This window comes from Saccopteryx bilineata, chromosome X (assembly GCF_036850765.1).
Source record: "Saccopteryx bilineata isolate mSacBil1 chromosome X, mSacBil1_pri_phased_curated, whole genome shotgun sequence".
In the NCBI taxonomy this organism is placed as follows: domain Eukaryota; kingdom Metazoa; phylum Chordata; class Mammalia; order Chiroptera; family Emballonuridae; genus Saccopteryx; species Saccopteryx bilineata.
In genome coordinates, this window is record NC_089502.1 from 24,586,849 (window position 1) to 24,611,097 (window position 24,249).

Sequence of the window (24,249 nt, forward strand, 5' to 3'; positions counted from 1 at the left end):
TTAGGTGCATAGATATTTATAATAGTTATATCTTCCTGTTGGATTGCTTTCTTTATCATTATGTAGTGGCCTTCTTTATCTCTTACTATATCCTTTGTTTTAAAGTCTAGTTTGTCTGATATAAGTATTGCTACTCCTGCTTCTTTTTCATTTCCCTTTACATAAAATATTTTTTTCCATCCTATTACCTTCAATCTATGGGTATCTTTTGTTCTAAGGTGTGTCTCTTGTAGACAGCATATGTATGGGTCCTGTTTTCTTATCCATGCAGCAACCCTATGTCTTTTGATTGGATCATTTAATCCATTTACATTTAAGGTTATTATTGATATGTATTTGTTTATTGCCATTTTCTTCTTTCAAGGTGTATTCCTTTTTTGTTATATTCTTTTCCCACTTTGATCTGTTTACAACAGGCTCCTTAACATTTCCTGCAGCATTGGTTTGGTTGTAATGAATTCCTTGAGTTGTTTTTTGTCTGGGAAGCTTTTTATTTCTCCTTTGATTTTAAAGGATAGCCTTGCTGGATAAAGTAGTCTTGGTTGTAGGTTCTTGTTCTGCATTACTTTGAATATTTCTTGCCATTCCCTTCTGGCCTCAAGTGTTTCTGTTGAGAAGTCGGATGTCATCCTTATGGCGGCTCCTTTGTAGGTGATAGCCTTTTTTTCTCTAGCAGCTTTTAATATTTTCTCTTTATCACTTAGCTTTGGTATTTTCATTATGATGTGTCTTGGTGTAGGTTTCTTTGGGTTTCTCTTTAATGGAGTCCTCTCTGCTTCTTGGACTTGTGAGAGTTTCTCTTGCATTAATTTAGGGAAGTTTTCAGCTATGATATGATTGAACAAAGTCTCTATCCCTTGTTCTATTTCTTCTTCTTCAGGAACCCCTATGATGTGCATGTTATTTCTCTTCTTGTTTTCACAGAGCTCTCTAAGAGTTTCCTCTGACGTTTTTGAGTCTCTTTTCTCTTTTCTTCTCTGCTTTCATGCCTTCATTCCAGTTGTCCTCCAACTCGCTGATTCGATCCTCAGCTCTATCTATCCTGTTTTTAATTTCTTCCATTGTGGTCTTTATTTCTGATATTGTATTTGTCATCTCCAACTGATTCATTTTTATACTGCTATTTCTTTATTTAGGTGTTTGTAGTGACCATCCATTGTTCTAAGATCCCTAAGCATCCTTACAATCATTATTTTGAACTCCGCACCTGGAGTTTGATTATTTCTATATCACTCAGTTCATCTCCTGAAGGTGTCTCTTGTGGTTTCATTTGGATTGTACTTTTTTGTCTTCTCATTGTCTGTTTTTCGGTGTTTTATTTGTAGAGTTGTTTGAGTCTAGGCTTGGTGTTGTCTGCCTCCAGTTTTCAGTTGTGTTATTTCTAGGTCTTCTTGGGTTGGTATCAGCTGTTATCTGTAATCCACTTTCCGATTTGGGCAGCTTTGAAGTCTTGATTTGTTTGTTTTCTTAACAGGTGATAGTCTTGTTTACTGATCTCAGCAGGGGGCTTCCTTGAAACTGTATCCAGGAATGGGATGGGTGTAACCTGAGACTCTGAAGACCTCTTTGGCCAACTAATCTCCCTGGGCGCAGGGTGTTTTCTCAGCTTCAGTAGCGGGAGGTGTATCTCAGATCTCCATGAAGACTTGAGTTACTGCTCCTCCTCCCCACTTCTTGTTTTCAGCTGTGTCTTGTTGCGCTCATTGGAGCTGGATAGATGTCCGGAGATCTCTGATCCGAAAGCACTTCAGCTCTGTTTTGTGAAAGGTTCAGTCCCTCCCCCAGCTATGACCACCTCCTGCACAAATGAGTCAGCTTTTTTATTTTGTTTCCTTCATTCCTTAGCCCCTCACAGTCTGTCCCTCTCTTTCCTTTCCACTTGGGAGATAAGCTGGTCTTTTCAACACACCTCGCTCCCTGGTCTCCAGGCAAGTGGCTGTGAATAGTATTTTCTGTTCCTTTCCCTTGTGTGAGAACCCCTCTGGGCTCTCAGCCTCATCCCCCCCCGTTCTTGTAAACAGGGGAGATTCAGGCACTCCCTACCAGGTTTGTTGTGGTTTCTTCTTTGCTCCTTGATTTTTGAGAGCTGTTCTTGCAGTTCAGAGTTGGTTTTTCAAGCTTATTTTTCCTAAATTGATTTGTATTCCAGTTTGGTGGTGAGAGCTGGGCGTCTGTACGTCCGCCTACTCCGCTGCCATCTTTTCAATCCTTTCATCTTTTTCTCTTCCTGCCTATCTGTCCCTGTCTGTTCATCTCTCTGTCTCTCCTGCTAAAAAAAAATCAATTGTATTTCTTTTTAATACCAATGAGTATATTGAAAGTGAAATTAAAAAAACAGTTCCATTTATGATAGCAGAAACTATTTAAATATATAGAAATGACTTTAACAAAAGAAATACAGCCCAAGTATCTGTTAGTCAATGAGTGGATAAAAAATATTGTGGTACATATATACAATTCAATACTATATGGCCATGAAACAGAAGGAAATCTTACCTTTTGTGACAACAAAAGGGAGTGGGGTGGGGTGTTATATTGAGTGGAACATTTGAATCCATGTTAACATAGTAAATAAAAATTAATAAAAATTTAAAAAATAAAGTACAAACATTAAGACTATAAAACATTTTTGAAAGAAATTAAATAAGATGTAAACAAATAGAAAGATATCCTTATTCATGGATTGGAAGACTTATTGTCATTAAGATGGCAATACTTCCCCAATAGGTCTATAAAGTCAACCCAATCTTTATCAGCATGTCAGCTGGCTTCCTTGTAGAAATTGACAAGCTAATCCTAAAATTCATATGGAAATTTAAGGTATCTAGAACAGCTAAATTAATTTTGAAAAAAAAAGAACAAAGTTGGAGGTCTCACACTTTCTTATTTTGAAATTGTCTAAAATGCAAGAAAAAAAAAACAAACCTCAAGACATTGTGGCACTGGCATAAGAATAGACGTAGATAAATTGAATAGAATTGAGAATCTAGAAGTAAACCATCATGTTTATAGTCAATTGGTTTTCAACAAGAATACCAAAACAATTCAATGAGAAAAAAAAATACTCCCTTCTGCAAATGGTGCTGGGACAACTAAATATTGACGTGCAAAAGAATGAAGGTGGAATGACGTCAGAGTAATGGTGCTGTAAGGAGTGATACCGATAAATCTCCCCCAAAACTCAACAAGATCTTCAACCAGAAACAGAAAAATCTATCCTTGGAGCCTCCAGATGTTCCGCAATACTCTCAAAGTTATGGTTGAGTGAAAAATTGGCTAAATATATAATCAAACCCCAAAGGAAATAAGGAATAAGAAACACTCCACCTTCCTTACTAACCTAAATAAGGGCTGCTTTTGCTGTGAACTGAGAGTATAGAAACTAAGGCAGGCAAAGGGGGTGAATAGATCCAGGCCACAGCACCAATGGCTGAACCAGGCTGTGGCACGGAGATCCAAGCCGAGAAAAACTGTGCTTGTGGAAACCCGTCAATACAAGCTAACACTCACGCCAAACCAGAACAAAGAAAGGTGCTTGGGAAAGCCATCCACCCTGATCTCCTGGTCAGCGCATGCAGATAGTTGGTGATTGATTCCTCCTAGTGCCCTGGGAGTGGGCACTCGTGTTACCCAACAGAGGGGCAGAGTCAGAGGCCTTTGTGTGAGCTGAAAGCAAAATCTCGGGGCCACCGCAGGGCCCTGAAAACCCGTGCATGGGGAGGGAGCAAGAGCTAATTCCAACACTGTAACTTTTCCGTGCGGGTGGGGGTCTCACTCAGAGTGAGAGGCGGCCGGTCTGATATCCTAGTCGGCACGCACAAAGAGTGGGCAAGAGATTCTTCCGAGCGCCTTGGGAGTGGGCGCCCATGTTCCTGGACAGAGGGGCAAATTCAGGGGCCTCTGTGTCAGTCAAAAGCAGAATCTTGGGCCACCCCAGCACCCTGAAAAAGCCATGCACGGGGAGGGAGCGAGAGCTAATTCCAACGCTGTAACTTTTCTGTGCGGGTGGGGGTCTCATTCGGAATGAGAGGTGGCCTGCTCCATATTCTGGTCTGTGTGTGCAGATAGTGAGCAAGAGATTCCTCCGAGCGCCCTGGGAGTGGGTGCCCGCCCGTGTTACCAGACAGAGGGGCAAAGTCAGAGGTTTTTGTGTGAGCAGAAGCCCTGCCTGATTATGCTAGCAGCTCTGACTGATTGAGCTTTACCCAGAGCCCTGCACAGACAGAAAATAGAGTGGGGAATTGCTAGCTCTTTGAGCCTCTTCCTCTCTAGGCAGAGGCAGCAGCAACCCCATAGCTGGATCATCAGGCTAATAATTCAGGAAGGAAAGACTAGGAGAGAGGCTCCGGGAACACGGACTCTCTCACTGTAGGAGCCTACAAATGCTAATGAATCTCGAATGCCAACGAGACTGAAGCCCAATATATGACATTGCCATAGAGACTTATCAACTGTAAACCTCTACCTAAGTGTGCCACAGGGGCAGAACCTGTGATACAGAGTCACCAACCAGGAAAAGGGAGAGAAAAGAAAAAGCAAGAAGATAACTTCTCAAAATCAAGAATAATCCACAGACTTTATAACCTATCCCATTTTATTATATTTGTTCATTTGTTTATCTTATCTTCTTTTCTTGATTATTTTCTTCTTCTTCCAATTTGGTCATTTAATTCTCTGCCGGTATTATTCTCCCCTCTCCTTGAACTATACTACCCATAAGTGTTACATCTCCCATTATCTTCTCTTTCTTCTTTCTTGCTCTCTTTGAGGGTTGCACTCCAAAACCCTTAACTCTCTCTCTCTCTCCTTTTCTTTTTTCTTCTTTTAGTGGTTTCCTCTTTTTTTGTCTTTCTTTTTCCCTCTATATTAGTTTCTTCCTTTCTCCTTTACGTCTCCTCTCATTCAATCCTCAATAATAAACAAATTATTTTATCTAGGACTCAAACTTATGTTTGTGGCATTTTGGGTTTTTTTTTACCTCGCTTTTGTAACTCACTAGCAGTGCTCCCAACACTGGCTTTCCATTTTATCTAATTCTTGTTCCAGTAAATACAATAGTAATTTTTTAATTCCCCCCCTTTTCCTGTTTCTATATTATTGCTCTCATCATATCTCTTAGTCAACCAACACCTAAAAGCAAATCATTTTATTCTTGACACAAATTTTTTCCTTATTTGCATTTTGTGGTTCCATTAGCCATTTTTGCCCCTTTATTACTTCTCCCCAACTCAGGCCTTCCATTATAGGTATTGTTTGTTCTATTTAGCACAGTATAACTCACAATTCACCACAAGATTTTCTCAAGATTGAGGGGAGAGGAGAAAAGAGGAAAAAAAAGGGGGGGGAATAAATTTTTTTTAATTTTTAATTTTTTAAATTCTTTTATATTTTTAATTTTTATTTTATAAACTTTTTATTCTTTATTAATTCTCATTAATACTATCAACAAACCACTTATGAAAAAGAATGAAACTCAACTACAGTTTGTCCCCTTCTTCTAAAATTAATTCAAAATGGATCAAAGATCTAAAGTTAAGACCTGAAACAATAAAGTACGTGACAGAAGACAAAGGTTCTAAACTCATGGACCTTGGTTTTAAAGAGCATTTTATGAATTTGACTCCAAAGGCAAGAGAAGTGAAGGCAAAAATGAATAAATGGGACTACATCAGACTAAGAAGTTTTTTCTCAGCAAGAGAAACTGATAACAAAATAAACAGACAGCCAACTAAATGAGAAACGATATTTTCAAACAACAGCTCAGATAAGGGCCTAATATCCAAAATATACAAACAACTCATAAAACTCATAAAACAACAAACAAACAAACAATCCAGTAATAAAAATGGGAAGAGGACATGAACAGACACTTCTCCCAGGAAGAAATACAAATGGCCAACAGATATATGAAAAGATGCTCATCTTCTTTAGTTATTAGAAAAATTCAAATCAAAACTGCAATGAGATACCACCTCACACCTGTTAGATTAGCTATTATTAACAAGACAGGTAATAGCAAATGTTGGAGAGGCTGTGGAGAAAAAGGAACCCTTATTCATTGTTGGTGGGATTGTAAAGTAGTACAACCATTATGGAAGAAAGTATGGTGGTTCCTCAAAAAACTGAAAATAGAACTACCTTATGACCCAGCAATCCCTCTACTGGGTATATACCCCCAAAACTCAGAAACATTGATACATAAAGACACATGTAGCCCCATGTTTATTGAAGCATTGTTCACAGTGGCCAGGATATGGAAACATCCAAAAAGCCCATTAATAGATGACTGGATAAAGAAGATGTGGCACAGAGGAAGGTCCAAGATGGCAGTGGAGTAGGTGGACGCATAGACACCCAGCTCTCACCACCAAACTGGAATACAAATCAATTTAGGAAAAATCAGCATGAAAAACCAACTCTGAACTGCAAAAACAGCTCTCAAAAACCAAAATGCAAAGAGGAAGCCACAATAATCCTGGTAAGGAGGGCCTGAATCTCCTCTGCTTACAGGAATGGAGGGGGGGCAGTGAGGCTGAGAGCCCAGAGAGGATTTCACAGAGGAAAAAGAGCAGAAACTACTGCTCACAGCCACTTACCTGGAGACCAGGGATCGAGGTGGGTTGAAAAGACCAGCTTATCTCCCAAGTGGAAAGAAAAGAGTGAGGGACAGACTGTGAGGGGCTAAGGAATGCAGGAAATGAAATAAAAAAGCTGACTCATTCGTGCTGGAGGCGGCCATAGCTGGGGGAGGGACTGAACCTTTCACAAAACAGAGCTGAAGTGCTTCCAGATCAGAGATCTCCAGACATCTATCCAGCTCCAATCAGCGCAACAAGACACAGCTGAAAACAAGAAGTGGAGAGGAGGGGCAGTAACTCAGGTCTTCATGGAGATCTGAGATACACCTCCCCCTACTGAAGCTGAGAAAAAACCCTGCCCCCAGTGAGATTAGTTGGTGGAAGAGACCTTCAGAGTCTCAGGTTACACCCACAGCATTCCTGAATACAGTTTCAAGGAAGCCCCCTGTTGAGATCAGTTAAGAAGACTATCACCTGTTAAGAAAACAAACAAATCAAGACTTCAAAGCTGCCCAAATCGGAAAGTGGATTACAGATAACAGCTGATACCAACCCAAGAAGACCTAGAAATAACACAACTGAAAACTGGAGGCAGACAACACCAAGCCTAGACTCAACAAACTCTACAAACAAAACACCAAAAATGAGAAGACAGAAAAGTGCAATTTAAATGAAACCTTCAGGAGATGAACTGAGTGATACGGAAATAATCAAACTTCCAGATGCAGAGTTCAAAATAATGATTGTAAGGATGCTTAGGGATCTTAGAACAACAATGGATGGTCACTACAAACACCTAAATAAAGAAATAGCAAGTATAAAAATGAATCAGTCTGAGATGACAAATAAAATATCAGAAATAAAGACCACAATGGAAGGAATTAAAAACAGGATAAATAGAGCAGAGGATCAAATCAGCAAGTTAGAGGACAACTGGAATGAAGGCATGAAAGCAGAGAAGAAAAGAGAAAAGAGACTCAAAAACGTCAGAGGAGACTCTTAGAGAGCTCTGTGACAACATGAAGAGAAATAACATCCGCATCATAGGGGTTCCTGACGAAGAAGAAAAGGAACAAGGAATAGAGATGTTGTTCAATCATATCATAGCTGAAAATTTTTCTAAATTAATGCAAGAGAAACTCTCACAAGTCCAAGAAGCAGAGAGGACTCCATTAAAGAGAAACCCAAAGAAACCTACACCAAGACACATCATAATGAAAATACCAAAGCTAAGTGATAAAGAGAAAATATTAAAAGCTGCTAGAGAAAAAAAGGCTATCACCTACAAAGGAACCACCATAAGGATGACATCCGACTTCTCAACAGAAACACTTGAGGCCAGAAGGGAATGGCAAGAAATATTCAAAGTAATGCAGAACAAGAACCTACAACCAAGACTACTTTATCCAGCAAGGCTATCCTTTAAAATCGAAGGAGAAATAAAAAGCTTTAAAGACAAAAAACAACTCAAGGAATTCATTACAACCAAACCAATGCTGCAGGAACTGTTAAGGAGCCTTTTGTAAACAGATCAAAGTGGGAAAAGAATATAGCAAAAAAAGGAATATACCTTTAAAGAAGAAAATGGCAATAAACAAATACATATCAATAATAACCTTAAATGTAAATGGATTAAATGATCCAATCAAAAGACATAGGGTAGCTGCGTGGATAAGAAAACAGGACCTATACATATGTTGTCCACAAGAGACACACCTTCGAACAAATTCAAACAGAGATTGAAGGTAAAAGGATGGAAAAAAACATTTCATGCAAACGGAAATGAAAAAAAAGCAGGGGTAGCAATACTTATATCAGACAAATTGGACTTTAAAACAAAGGATATAGTAAGAGATAAAGAAGGCCACTACATAATGATAAAGGGAGTAATCCAACAGGAAGATATAACTATTATAACTATCTATGCACCTAATATAGGAGCACCCAAATATATAAAACAGACTTTGATGAATTTAAAGGGCGAGATCAACAGCAATACTATAATAGTAGGGGATTTCAATACCCCACTAACATCACTAGATAGATAGATCCTCAAGAAAGAAAATTAACAAAGAAACAGCAGACTTACTGGAAACACTAGATCAACTCGATTGAATAGATATCTTCAGAACCTTTCACCCTAAAGCAGCAGAATATACATTCTTTTCAAGCGCTCATGGTACATTTTCTAGGATAGACCACATGTTAGGGCACAAAAGTGCTCTCAACAAATTTAAGAAGACTGAAATCATATCAAGCACTTTCTCCGATCACAATGGCATGAAACTAGAAATGAATCACAGCAGAAAAGTTCAAAAATTCTCAAACACATGGAAACTAAATAGCAGGGTGTTAAATAATGAATGGATTAAGAATGAGATCAAAGAAGAAATAAAAAAATTCCTAGAAATGAATGATAATGAGCATACAACAACTCAAAATTTATGGGACACAGCAAAAGCAGTGCTGAGAGGGAAGTTCATAGCACTACAGGCACACTTTCAGAAGCTAGAAAAAGCTCAAATAAACAACTTAACCCTGCATTTAAAAGAATTAGAAAAAAAAAACAGCAAGTAAAGCCCAAATGTAGTAGAAGAAAGGAAATAATAAAGATCAGAGCAGAAATAAATGACATAGAGGCTAAAGAAACAATACAGAGGATCAATGAAACTAGGAGCTGGTTCTTTGAAAAGGTAAACAAAATTGATGAACCTTTAAGTAGACTCACCAAGAAAAAGAGAGAGAGGACTCAAATAAATAAAATTAGAAATGAGAGAGGAGAAATAACAACTGACACAACAGAAATACAAAATATTGTAAGAAAATACTATGAAAAACTGTATGCCAAAAAACTAGACAACCTAGATGAAATGGACAAATTTCTTGAAACATACAATCTTCCAAAACTCAATCTGGAAAAATCAGAAAACAGAAACAGACCTTTGACACCAAATGAGATCAAAACAGTTATCAAAAAACTCCCAACAAAGAAAAGTCTGGGGCCCAATGGCTTCACAAGTGAATTCTACCAAATATTCAAAGAAGAATTAACTCCTATTTTTCTCAAACTATTTCAAAAAATTCAAGAAGAAGGAAGACTTCCAAGCTCCTTTTATGAGGCGAGCATAATTCTGATTCCAAAACCAGGCAAAGACAACACAAGGAAAGAAAATTATAGGCCAATATCTCTGATGAATATACATGCTAAAATCCTCAACAAAATATTAGCAAACCGGATCCAACAATATATGGAAAAAATCATACACCATGATCAAGTGAGATTTATTCTGGGGAGGCAAAGCTGGTACAATATTCATAAATCAAACGATGTGATTCATCACATAAACAAAAAGAAGGAGAAAAACCATATGATAATTTCAATAGATGCAGAAAAAGCATTTGATAAAATTGAGCACCCATTCATGATCAAAACTCTCAGCAAAGTGGGAATACAGGGAACATACCTCAACATGATAAAAGCCATCTATGAGAAACCCACAGCCAACATCATACTCAATGGGCAAAAATTAAAAGCAATACCCTTAAGATCAGGAACAAGGCAGGGGTGCCTCCTTTCACCACTCTTATTTAACATGGTTCTGGAAGTCCTAGCCACAGCAATCAGACAAGAAGAAGAAATAAAAGGCATTCAAGTTGGAAAAGAAGAAGTAAAACTATCATTATTTGCAGATGATATGATATTGTATATAGAAAACCCTAAAGTCTCAGTCAAAAAACTACTGGACCTGATAAATGAATTCAGCAAAGTGGCAGGATATAAAATCACTACTCAGAAATTAGAGGCATTTTTATACACTAACAATGAACAGTCAGAAAGAGAAATTAAGGAAACAATCCCGTTTACAATTACAACCAAAAAAAATAAAGTACCTAGGAGTAAACTTAACCAAGGAGACTAAAGACTTGTACTCAGAAAATTACAAAGCATTGATTAAAGAAATCAAGGAAGATACAAACAAGTGGAAGCATATACCGTGCTCATGGTTAGGAAGAATAAATATAATTAAAATGTTTATATTACCCAAAGCAATCTATAAATTCAATGTAATACCTATTAAAATACCAATGACATACTTCAAAGATATAGATCACATATTCCAAAAATTTATGTGGAACCAAAAGAGAACACGAGTAGCCTCAGAAATCTTAAAAAAGAAGAATAAAGTGGGAGGTATCACACTTCCTGATGTCAAGTTATACTACAAACCCGTTGTACTCAAAACAGCCTGGTACTGGCATAAGAACAGGCATATAGATCAATGGAACAGAACAGAGAACCCAGAAGTAAACCCACAGTTCTATGGACAACTGATATTTGACAAAGGAGGTAAGGAAATACAATGGAGTAAAGACAGCCTCTTTAACAAATGGTGTTGGGAAAATTGGACAGCTACCTGCAAAAAAATGAAACTAGATCACCAGCTTACACCACTCACAAAAATAAACTCAAAATGGATAAAAGACTTAAATGTAGGCCGTGAAACCATAAGCATCTTAGAAGAAAACATAGGCAGTAAGCTCTCCGACATCTCTCGGAGCAATATATTTGCTGATTTATCTCCACGGGGAAGTGAAATAAAAGACAGGATAAACAAATGGGACTATATCAAACTAAAAAGCTTTTGCACAGCTAAAGACAACAAGAACAGAATAAAAAGACAAACTACACAATGGGAGAACATATTTGACAATACGTCTGATAAAGGGTTAATAACCAAAATTTATAAAGAACTTGTAAAACTCAACACCAGGAAGACAAAAATCCAATCCAAAAATGGGCAAAAGAGATGAATAGACACTTCTCCAAAGAGGACATATGCCTTCTCCAATAGGCATATGAAAAAATGCTCAACATCACTAATCACTAGAGAAATGCAAATTAAAACCACAATGAGATATCACCTCACACCAGTCAGAATGGCGCTTATCAACAAAACAACACAGAATAAGTGCTGGCGAGGATGTGGAGAAAAGGGAACCCTCCTGCACTGCTGGTGGGAATGCAGACTGGTGCAGCCACTGTGGAGATTCCTCAAAAATCTGAAAATCGAACTGCCTTTTGACCCAGCTATCCCACTTTTAGGAATATACCCCAAGGACACCATAGAACGGCTCCAAAAGGAGAAATGCACCCCCATGTTTGCGGCAGCATTGTTCACAATAGCAAAGATCTGGAAACAGCCCAAGTGTCCGTCAGAGGACGAGTGGATTAAAAAACTTTGGTACATATATACTATGGAATACGACTCAACCATAAGACATGATGACATCGGATCATTTACAATAACATGGATGGACCTTGACAACATTATACGGAGTGATATAAGTAAATCAGAATAAAATCTAAGATGAATCCATACATAGAAGAGACATAAAAATGAGACTCAGAGACATGAACAAGAATGTGATGGCAACAGGGGTTGGGGGTGGGGGGAGGGGGGATGGGGCGAAGAAGGAGAGAGGGGTTGGGGGAGGGGAGGGGCACAAAGAAAACCAGATAGAAGGTGACAGAAGACAATTTAACTTTGGGGGAGGGGTATACAGCACAATTAAATGTCAAAATAATCTAGAGATATTTTCTCTCAACATATGTACCCTGATTTATCAATGTCACTGCATTAAATTTAATAAATAAAATAAAAAAAATAAAAAAAAGATGTGGCACATATACACTATGGAATACTACTCAGCCATAAGAAATGATGACATTGAATCATTTATAGCATAATGGTGGGATCTTGATAACATTATACAAAGTGAAATAAGTAAATCAGAAAAAAACAGGAACTGCATTATTCCATACGTAGGTAGGATATAAAAGCGAGACTATGAGACAGTGATAAGAATCTGATCATTATGGGGTGTGGGGGGAGAGGGAGAGGTAAAGTGGGAGGGGCACAAAGAAAACTAGATAGAAGGTGACAGAGGACAATCTGACTTTGGGTGATGGGTAAGCAACATTATTGATTGACAAGATTACCTGCACATGTTTTCTTTGAACATATATGTACTCTGATTTATTGTTGTCACCCTAGTAAAATTAATAAAAAAAAATAGAAGGTGAACTTCACTTCACATGATACACAAAAATCAATTTTAAACATATCAAAGACCCAAATATAATAGCTAAAACTATAAAACTCTTAGAAGAAAACAAAAGTAAATGTTTACCACCTTGGATTTGTTAGTAATGTCTTAGATATGACATTACATGTATGAGCAAAAAAGGAAAATTAGGCAAATTAGACTTGATGAAAAGTATAAACTTCTGTGCTTTAAGGATACTATCAAAAAAGTGAAAAGGCAACCCATGGAATGGAAGGAAACATTTGTGAATCATATATCTGATAAATAAGTCATATTCAGAGTGTATAATTTAAAAATATATAATGGAGATTTCCAGCAATAGTGAAGGAATCACCTGATCATGTGAAATTTCTTGCAGATAACAATTTTACAAGGTGATTTTTTTTTTGTATCAAACAGAGAGAGTCAGAGAGAGGAACAGATAGGAACAGACAGGTTGGGAGAGAAATGAGAAACATCAGTTCTTCATTGCTTAGTTGTTCATTGATTGCTTTCTCATATGTGCCTTGACCGGGGGGCAACAGCAGACCGAGCAACACCTTGCTCGAGCCAGCGACCTTGGGCTAAAGCTGGTGCGCCATGCTCAAACCAGATGAGCCCGTGCTCAAGCTGGCGGCCTCGGGGTCTCAAACCTGGGTCCTCCACATCCTGGTCCGATGCTCTATCCACTGTGCCATCGCCTGGTCAGGCTTTACAAGGTGATTTAAAAAACTCACAAAAGACATTGGAAAGTGCGCAATATCTGACAGAAGAAAAAGCACTGCAACTTTAAGGAATGAGGATTGTGAGTCTCCAGCTTTCTGGTCTGAAGACATTTCCTGACCTCCCTCCACCTCCACTCATGGCTATGTCTGAAAAAAAAAAACAGCAGTGGGAAAACACATCCTTATTGGTGATGGAAAATCAGCTGGAATTAAGCTAGAGAAGGGGAGATAGTGAGACAGACTCTCATATGTGCTCCAGCTGGGATCCACCTGGCAACCTCTGTCTTTGGCTGATGCTCAGGTATCGAACTATCTTTAGCACCTGAGGCTGATGTGCTCCAGTGGAGCACCTGGTGTCACACTGAACCAATGGAGCCACTGGCTATGGGAGGGGAAGAGGAAGAGAAGGTAGAGAGGGAGGGGTAGAGAAGCAGATGGTCACTTCTCCTGTGTGCCCTGACCAAAAATTTAATCTGGGACATCCATACACTGGGTCTGATGCTCTAACCACACAGCCAACCACCGAGTGGCAGAAGTGACCATCTGCTTCTCTCCCCCTCCCTCTCTACTTTCTCTTCCTCAGCTGGAAATTAAAAGGGTGAAAAATTGTCTATGAAAAGAATGAGACTCAAATTCCAAAGATAAATTGTACCCGAAACCTTTTGACAGCTAAATTATGCATGCTCTGGAGAAGATTCGTGAGAATCAACAAAAACAAGTAAAGACCAAAGAGAAATCTACACTTGAAATATGGAGGTATATAGAGGCAGACATGTGCATTTGGTTTAACCTTAAAAAACAATCTATTTTATTTTTTTTAACTCTAACATGGTGACATTGATCAATATGAGTACATAGGTTTCTGGTAAATATTTCTATAGCATTTAAACCAGGGGACAGGAACCTTTTTGACTGAGAGAGCCATGAACACTACATATTTTAAAATGTAATTCTGTGAGAGCCATACAATATGTTTAACACTAAATACAAGTAAATGTGTGCATTTTATGTAAGATCAACACTTTTAAAGTACAATAAGTCTCTGAATTGTTTTTAATAACGTTGTTATGCTGTTGATGACCAATGATGAATAAAGTACTTCTTATCATTAATGCAACTTCTGATGCTGCATAGTTTTGCTGATGGCTTTGTACTCTGGTTGATATGTACTGAGGTTAAGCTTCATGCAGGCATTGAGACTTCCATTCGTTAAATGTGATCATAGGTTGGTCTTTTTTTTTTTTTAAAGATACTGAACAATTCATTAAATTTTATTTTATTTAAAAAAATTTTTTTTATTCATTATAGAGAGGAGAGAGAAGAGGAGAGAGAGAGACAGAGAGAAGGGGGGAGGAGCTGGAAGCATCAACTCCCATATGTGCCTTGACCAGGCAAGCTCAGGGTTTGGAACCGGCGACTTCAGCATTTCCAGGTCGATGCTTTACCTACTGCGCCACCACAGGTCAGGCTCGTAGGTTGGTCTTAACGTTCTTTAGATGTGAGAAAGACTGCTCACATGCATACATAGAGCCAAACATTGTCAGTATAGTAATAGTCACATGCTGCAGTGTGTGGTATGTGATGGAAATCGTGTTCCAAGTTTTGACAATCAGCTGGTCTGTGGGTTGAAGTTTTTTCATTTCTTCCCACTTGTGTTTACTTGCCAACTCTGCTTGCTGTTGTGCAAGTCTTTCCAAATCTTCATTCAGTGACTTGAAATTATTAACCCACATGTCTGAGGCCTTCAGGTCAGCAGCTTGTAACTCAACATCTCTGACAGAGACACCGGAGATGTAACTCAGATTGGCACTGTCCACTGCATACTCCTGTGGATGGGTGATGAACTTAAAAAGACGAGTGCGCTCACGAAATTCTCCAAAGCATGCTTTGAATGACTGCGGGAGATTAGATGTGAAGCCCGCTAGCTGCTGGAGATCAAGATATTGAGCAGGGTCACTTGCTGTGCATGCATCTTTAAACTCTCCCAGTTTTTCAAAGTGTAGTAAACAACCTGTTTCAATGTTGGCAATGAAGAGTTCCAGCTTGTTTTCAAATGCAAACACTGCTTGTTGAAGGGATAAGACTGTATTTCCAATGCCTTGCATTTTCACATTGAGCTGGTTCAGATGTTCAGTCATGTCCACGAGATAGTAGAACTTCAGGAGCCACTCAGTGTTAGCTAACTCAGGATGCTCAACAATTTTCATTTCAAGAAAAGTTCGGATTTCGCTCAGAGAAGCTGCGAAACGGCTGAGCACCTTCCCTCTTGACAACCAATACACACTGCTGTGCAGAAGCAGACCAGGATAATTATTCCCAATTTCATCCAGCAGTGTTTTAAACTGGTGATCATTTAAAGCTCAGACAACAATAAAGTTGACCACCCGAATGAACAGCGACATCACCTGACCAAGCTGCTTGCCACACATCTGAGCACAAAGTGCCTCCTGATGTAGGATGCAGTGAAAACTTAAGATGGGTCTCTTTTCATTTTCACGAAGAAGCACTACAAATCCTCTGTTTTTCCTCACCATGCATGGAGCACCATCAGTACACAACGAAATAAGTTTATCCATTGGTAGATTTTTTTCTTTAGCGAATTCAGTGAAAGACTTGAATAAATCTTCCCCTCTTGTTGTCTCTTTCATAGGCAAAACAACAAGACTTTCTTCACGTAGTGTGTCACTGACAGCATATCTTGCAATCATGCTGAACTGGGATAAATGGCTTATGTGTGTTGATTCATTCAAAGCAAGAGAAAAGAATGGTGCTGCATTTATGTCCTTCACTTGTGTTGCCTCAATTTGATTTGCCATCATGATGGTATAATTGTGAACAGTTCTTGCAGACAGAGGCATGTCTTTTATTCATTTGATTATCTTGTCTTTATCTGAAAGTCATTAAAAAGTTCATTGGCAACATCAAGCATGAATGTTTTGGCACACTCCCCATCTGTGAATGGCTTTCTGTTTCTCACAACTGCTAAAGCACCAGCAAAGCTAGCTGAATTCCAGTCACCTTGTTGAGTCCAAACACAAAGTTGCTGCTGACTGGCTTGCACTCTGCACAGTACTCTTGACATGCTTTCTTCCTGCTGTCCCCCTGAATATTTCGATGCAAATGTAGTATGGTGTGTGTCAAAGTGCTGCTTTATATTTCACCGTTTCATTGATGCAATTTTATCATTGCATATTAGACACACTGCAGAACCTGCTCTCTCCACAAAGGCAAATTCCTCTGTCCATTCCTGCTGAAAAATATGATACTCCTCATCGTTTATTCTTTGAACCATCTTCGTCAAAAGGGTTTCTGCAATTAGCTAGCTGAGTACTTGATTAAAAGGAGGGAAGTTTACTTCCTGACTTCACAATGACCCATGTATGTTATGCATTATCCAATAAATATTTGGTGTTGTCCCGGAGGACGGCTGTGATTGGCTCCAGCCACCCACAACCATGAACATGAGCGGTAGGAAATGAATGGATTGTAATACATGAGAATGTTTTATATTTTTAACATTATTTTTTTTATTAAAGTTTTGTCTGCCAAAGAAATAAAAGGCATCCATATTGGAAAAGAAGAAGTAAAGGTATCACTTTTTGCAGATGATATGATCCTATACATCTAAAACCCCAAAGAATCCACAAAAAGACTACTAGAAACAATAAGCCAATACAGTAAAGTCGCAGGATACAAAATTAACATACAGAAGTCAATAGCCTTTCTATATGCCAACAATGAAACAATTGAGAACGAACTCAAAAGAATAATCCCCTTTACGATTGCAACAACAAAAAAATAAAATACTTAGGAATAAACATAACAAAGAATGTAAAGGACTTATATAATGAAAACTATAAACCATTGTTAAGGGAAATCAAAAAAGATACAATGAGATGGAAGAATATACCTTGTTCTTGGTTAGGAAGAATAAATATAATCAAGATGGCCATATTACCCAAAGCAATATACAAATTTAATGCAATTCCCATCAAAATTTCAATGACATTTTTTAAAGAAATAGAGCAAAAAAATCATTAAATTTATATGGAACTATAAAAAACCCCGAATAGCCAAAGCAATCCTAAAGAAAAAGAATGAACCTGGGGGCATTACAATACCAGACTTCAAACTATATTATAAGGCCACGACAATCAAAACAGCATGGTATTGGCAGAAAAATAGACACTCAGACCAATGGAACAGAACAGAAAGTCCAGAAATAAAACCACACATATATAGTCAAATAATTTTTGATAAAGGGGCCAACAACACACAATGGAGAAAAGAAAGCCTTTTCAATAAATGGTGCTGGGAAAACTGGAAAGCCACATGCAAAAGAATGAAACTGGACTACAGTTTGTCCCCCTGTACTAAAATTAACTCAAAATGGATTAAAGATCTAAACATAAGACCTGAAACAATTAAGTACATAGAAGAAGACATAGGTACTCAACTCATGGACCTGGGATTTAAAGAGCATTTTATGAATTTGACTCCAAAGGCAAGAGAAGTGAAGGCAAAAATAAATGAATGGGACTACATCAGACTAAGAAGTTTTTTCTCAGCAAGAGAAACTGATAACAAAATAAACAGAAAGCCAACTAAATGGGAAATGATATTTTCAAACAACAGCTCAGATAAGGGCCTAATATCCAAAATATACAAAGAACTCATAAAACTCATAAAACAAACAAACAATCCAATAAAAAAATGGGAAGAGGACATGAACAGACACTTCTCCCAGGAAGAAATACAAATGGCCAACAGATATATGAAAAGATGATCATCTTCTTTAGTTATTAGAGAAATGCAAATCAAAACTGCAATAAGATACCACCTCACACCTGTTAGATTAGCTATTATTAACAAGACAGGTAATAGCAAATGTTGGAGAGGCTGTGGAGAAAAAGGAACCCTCATACACTGTTGGTGGGAATGTATAGTAGTACAACCATTATGGAAGAAAGTATGGTGGTTCCTCAAAAAACTGAAAATAGAACTACGTTTTGACCCAGCAATCCCTCTACTGGGTATATACCCCCAAAACTCAGAAAGATTGACTTGTAAAGACACATGCAGCCCCATGTTCATTGCAGCATTGTTCACAGTGGCCAGGACATGGAAACAACCAAAAAGCCCTTCAATAGATGACTGGATAAAGAAGATGTGGCACATATACACTATGGAATTCTACTCAGCCATAAGAAATGATGACAGTGGATCATTTACAGCAAAATGGTGGGTTCTTGATAACATTATACTAAGTGAAATAAGTAAATCAGAAAAAACCAGGAACTGCATTATTCCATACGTAGGTGGGACATAAAAGTGAAACTAAGAGGCCTGACCTGTGGTGGCGCAGTGGGATAAAGTGTCGACCTGGAACACTGAGGTCGCCTGTTTGAAACCTTGGGCTTGCCTGGTCAAGGCACATATGGGAGTTGATGCTTCCTGCTCCTCCCCCTTCTCTCTCTCTCTGTCTCTCTCTCTCACTTCTCTCTCTCTAAAAAATCAATAAATAAAATATTAAAAAAAAGTGAAACTAAGAGACATTGATAAGAGTGTGGTGGTTATGGGGGGAGGGGGGAAAGGTAGAGGGAAAGGGGGAGGGGGAGGGGCACAATGAAAACTATCAATAGATAGAAGGTGACAGAGGACAATTTGACTTTGGGTGATGGGTATGCAACATAATTTAACGACAAGATAATCTGGACTTGTTATCTTTGAATATATGTATCCTGATTTATTGATGTCGCCCTATTAAAAAATAAAATTATTAAAAAAAAAAGATTTGTCTGCGAGCCAGATGCAGCCATCAAAAGAGCCACATCTGACTCACGAGCCATAGGTTCCCGCCCCCTGATTTAAACTATTGATTATGTTGTATACTTAGCACCCAAAGTCTAATCATTTTTCATCACCTTATATTTATCCCTCTTTACACTCCTCCGCCTTCCCCTTCTCCCCTCCCCATTCACTCAGTCCCCTTCCCCCTCCCCCATGTTCCCTTCTGTCTAGTAACCACTTCACTTTTACTTATGTCTATAAGTCCCAGTTTTATATCTCACCTATGTGTGAAATCATACACTTCTTAAGCTTTTTCTGATTTACTTGTATCATTTCATGTAATGTTCTCAAAGTCCATCTATGTTGTCATAAATGTCACTATGTCATCAGTTCTTATGGCTTTATATATGTACCACATCTTCTTTATCTAATCCTCTATTGAGGGACACTTATTTTGTTTCCATGTCTTGACCACTGTGAATAATGCTGCAATGAACATGGGCGTGCATGTGTCTTTATGTACCAATGTTTTTGAGTTTTGTGGGTAGATACCCAGTAGAGGATTGCTGAGTCATATGGCAATTCTATTCTTAATTTTTTGAGGAACCACCATACTTTCTTCCGTAGTGGTTGTACTAATTTGCATTCCCACCAGCAGTGAATGAGGATTCCTTTTTCTCCACAGCCTCTCCAACACTTGTTATTACCTGCCTTGTTGATAATAGACAATCTAACAGGTGTGAGGTGGTATCTCATTGTAGTTTTTTTTTTCTGAAGCTGGAAACGGGGAGAGACAGTCAGACAGACTCCTGCATGTGCCCAACCAGGATTCACCCGGCACGCCCACCAGGGGGCAATGCTCTGCCCACCAGGGGGCGATGCTCTGCCCCTCCAGGGCGTCGCTTTGCTGTGACCAGAGCCCCTCTAGCACCTGGGGCAGTGGCCAAGGAGCCATCCCCAGCGCCTGGGCCATCTTTGTTCCAATGGAGCCTCGGCTGTGGGAGGGGAAGAGAGAGACAGAGAGGAAGGAGAGGGGGGAGGGGTGGAGAAGCAGATGGGCGCTTCTTCTGTGTGCCCTGGCTGGGAATCGAACCCGGGACTTCTGCATGCCAGGCTGACGCCCTACCACTGAGCCAACCGGCCAGGGCCTCTCATTGTAGTTTTGATTTGCATTTCTTGAATAGTTAGAGAAGATGAGCATCTTTTCATATATCTGTTGGCTATGTGTATGTCCTCTTGGGAAAAGTGTCTGTTCAGGTTGCTTGTTTGTTGCTGAGCTTTGTGAGTTCTTTACATATTTTGGATATTAACTTTTTATTGGAGCTGTTGTTTGAAAATATCATCTCCCATTTAGTTGGCTGTCTACATGTTTCGTTGTTAGTTTCTTTTGCTATGCAGAAACTTTCTTTTTAGTTTGATATAATCTCATACATTTATTTTTGCCTTTACTTCCTTTGCTGTTGGAGTCATATTCATAAATTTTTCTCTATAGCCAAGGTCCATGAGCTTAGTACCTGTGTTTTCTTCTATGTAATTTATTTATTCAGGTCTTATATTCAGGTCTTTGATCCATTTTGAATTAATTTTTGTGTAGGGTGACAAACTGTAGTCAAGATTCATTCTTTTGCATGTGGCTTTCCAATTTTCCAAGCACCATTTATTGAGGAGTCTTTCTTTTCTCCATTGTCTGTTTTTGCCTCCTTTATAGAAGATGATTTGTCCAAAAATATGTGGTCTTATTTCTGGACTCTCAATTCTATTCCACTGGTCTGTATGTCTGTTTTTCTGCCAATACCAAGCTGTTTTGATTATCATGACTCTATAATATAATTTCAAGTCAGATACAATGATACCTCTGGCTTCATTCTTTTTCCTCAGTCTTGCGTTGGCTATTGGGTTTTTTTATGACTTCATAATAACCTGGTAAATTTTGTTCTATTTCTTTCAATAATGACATTGGCATTTTGATGGGGACATTGTTTGTATATTGCTTTGGGTAATATAGCCATTTTAACTATGTTGATTCTTCCAATTCATGAACATGACATATTTTTCTATTTCATTGCATGTTTTCCAACTTCTTTCAATAATGTTTTGTAGTTTTCAGTGTATAGGCCCTCTACATTCTTTGCTAAGTTTATTCCTAGGTACTTAATTTATTTACTTTTTTTTGCAATCATAAAGGGAATTTTTTTAGTTTATTTTCTGAAGTTTCATTGTGGACATATAGAAAAGCAGTAAACTTTTGTATATTGATTTTGTATCCTGTGACTTTACTACATTGGTTTATTGTTTTTAATAGTTTTTTGGTGAAGTCTTTGGAATTTTCTATATACAAGATTATGTTATCTATAAAAAGTGAAACCTTTACTTCTTCTTTCCTGATATGGATTCCTTTTATTTCTTTCTCTTGCCTGATCGCTCTGGTGAAAACTTCCAGAATTATGTTGAATAAGAGTGGATAGAGTGGGCAGCCTTGTCTTGTTTCTGATTTTAGAGAAAAAGCCTTTATTTTTTTCCCTTTTAGTATGGTTTTAGCTGATGGTTTGTCATTTATAGCCTTTATTATGTTGAGGTACTTTCCTTGTATTCCAATTTTATTGACTATTTTAAACACAAAAAGATGCAAAAAACAAAACATGTAATGATAGAAGTAGCATTGCTTTATGTTTTTGCAAATCTCTTTAATGTCTGCCATAATAGAAGAAAACTAGTTTCTATCTACTTCTGCAATTACTTTTCTGTGATATACTGTTCTGATTTAAATATAAGAAGAAAATTCTATCTCAGACATATTATGTTGCTAGAAGAAGCAGGAGTATTTCATTGGGCATTTCAGATAATTGTGGATATACCTTGACACCAAAATTTTACAAGTGGAAGTTTCTTAGAGGTTAGTGCCAATATGGAATTTGACATCATATCAATGAACTTTTTGTTTTCATACATGAAAAATTTATTAGTATATCCTTAGTTTGAATAGACTTTTTCATTATCAAATGATTTTGGAGCATCATGCATTGATCATTTGAAAAAATACTGCTTCACTGAGTTATGCAGATCATCTAAATATTGATATATTTCAGGAAACAATATAAAAATATCACATTTGTTACAATAACAATTGCTCTCCTTGGGACAGTACTTATGTTTTGAAAAGCTGTGAAGCTTTTGCTGGCAAATACAGGTTTCCTATAATTTTAATATTTACTTGAAAACTTGAATTTTATAATTGGCAAAACATACTGTCAGTTGTTTTCCTTGAAGTGACAAGCACACTTAATTAATTTTAGAGGGAAATGCCTGCGAAGAACCCAAGTCTGATAACCAATGTTTGTCTGTCATTAATTCTTTTAAGCAAAAATAGTGTTTTGTGAGAAATATTGCTTTAAATCACACAATTAAAAAATCTCAATGTAATTGCTAAAAAAATAGAACAAAGACATCACCATATTTGTATGGAATCATAAAAGACTCCAAACAGCCCAAGAATCCTGAGAAAAAAAATGAAGCAGGAGGTATCATAGTACCTGACTTCAAATTATACTACAGAGCTACAATAATCAAAACAACATACTGGTACTAAACTAAGAGGACTCTTCAACCAAGGAACACTGAAGAAGCCACACCAAGACTGGTAGGAAAAGCAGAAACGTGGAGAGGGCTTCCCAGCTCCCCAGAGTGAACAGCAGCCAGGAGAGACTTGCGTGGTGGGAAGTGAGTTTAGCAGAGAGGGGAGGGTCCTGAATACCAGAAACAAAGCCCCAGCCTGCAGCCTCAGAGCCCAGAAGAGGCGTAAAAACAGTATTTAGCTGGAAACACGTCAGGATACTGTTTGTGAGAAAGAGTCTGATTTCTCAGACCCAGGATTCTTCTTAAAGGGACCACGCAGAAAACTTCTCTCACAACCACTCACCTGGGGCTCCGAGGGACGGGGAGAGAGAAGAGTACCGGAGTAGCAGGAAGAGAGTGTAATCTAGGAGGTACAGGGAGAAACATTTTGGGAGACAGCCACCTTAACCCCTAGGACGAGTCACTCCCCAAATCTGAAGTGAATATTTTCTCCAGAAACAGCAATACCAGAAAAAGCAGGACACCAGCCAAAGAAGCTCTCCTGCGGCACTCTGAGCAGAGTCACTTAGAAGGAAGGAGCTTTATGGTCTACAGTAGTGACTGTTAGGGTCTGAGCTGCAGTGCCCACACCCACGTGGCTGAGGGCTCCCCTGAGGGCAGGTGGCAGCGGGACGCGGAGTCACAGTTTTATCGGGAGGGGCAGAAGCCTGATGGCCACCGCTGGGCTCATGTGTGAGCTCAGTATTGCCCGGCTAAGGAGGAGTAGGCATGCAAAAGCAGTCAAGCCCAGCTGCCACAGCCTGCAATCCAGTCTGTGGGAGAAGGGCGGGAACCCTGGAAGGGGTGGAGACTAGCCTTTGAGCAAGGGTCCAGGAGCACAGCCTTGCCCCACCCGTGGAACCAAGGCTTGTGGCCTGACTTGGGAGCTGGCTCCTCCTGCAGACGTGGAGCCAAAAGCCCAGAACAGGTGGAGTTCCGCTACTGAGCTGAATGTGGGCACTAAGTCCTGCCTGGCTAATAGAGCCAAGGTTAGCAGCCGTTCCATGAGCGGGCTCTTCTTGCAAGGGCGGGGCGAAAGCCTGGAAACAGGCAGAGACCCGCAGCTGAGCAGAGCAAAGGTGCTCGCCACTGCCCTCAGGGCCGAGCATAATGCCACACACTGGGGCGGGGCAAAGGCCAAGGCCACCAAGGCTTGTTCAGCCGAGCACGTGATCACAGCCACTCCCATGAAGGAGAGGTGGAAACCACAGCAACAGCCCCAGTGGGCAGGCACAAGCAATGTCCAAACCCAAAACCATAGGCAGCAACAGAAGAGGGGTTGGCGGGCCTGCAGACAGACCATACCTAGGGAAAAGAGGCCACACTCAGTGGACTCCAGTGGCCAAGACCTTCTTTAAAGAGAAGATGAGAAGGCAGAGAAATGCAACACAAATGAATCAAGAGAAATCCCAAGAAAAGGACCTGAATGAATCAGATATAACCAAATTACCAGATGC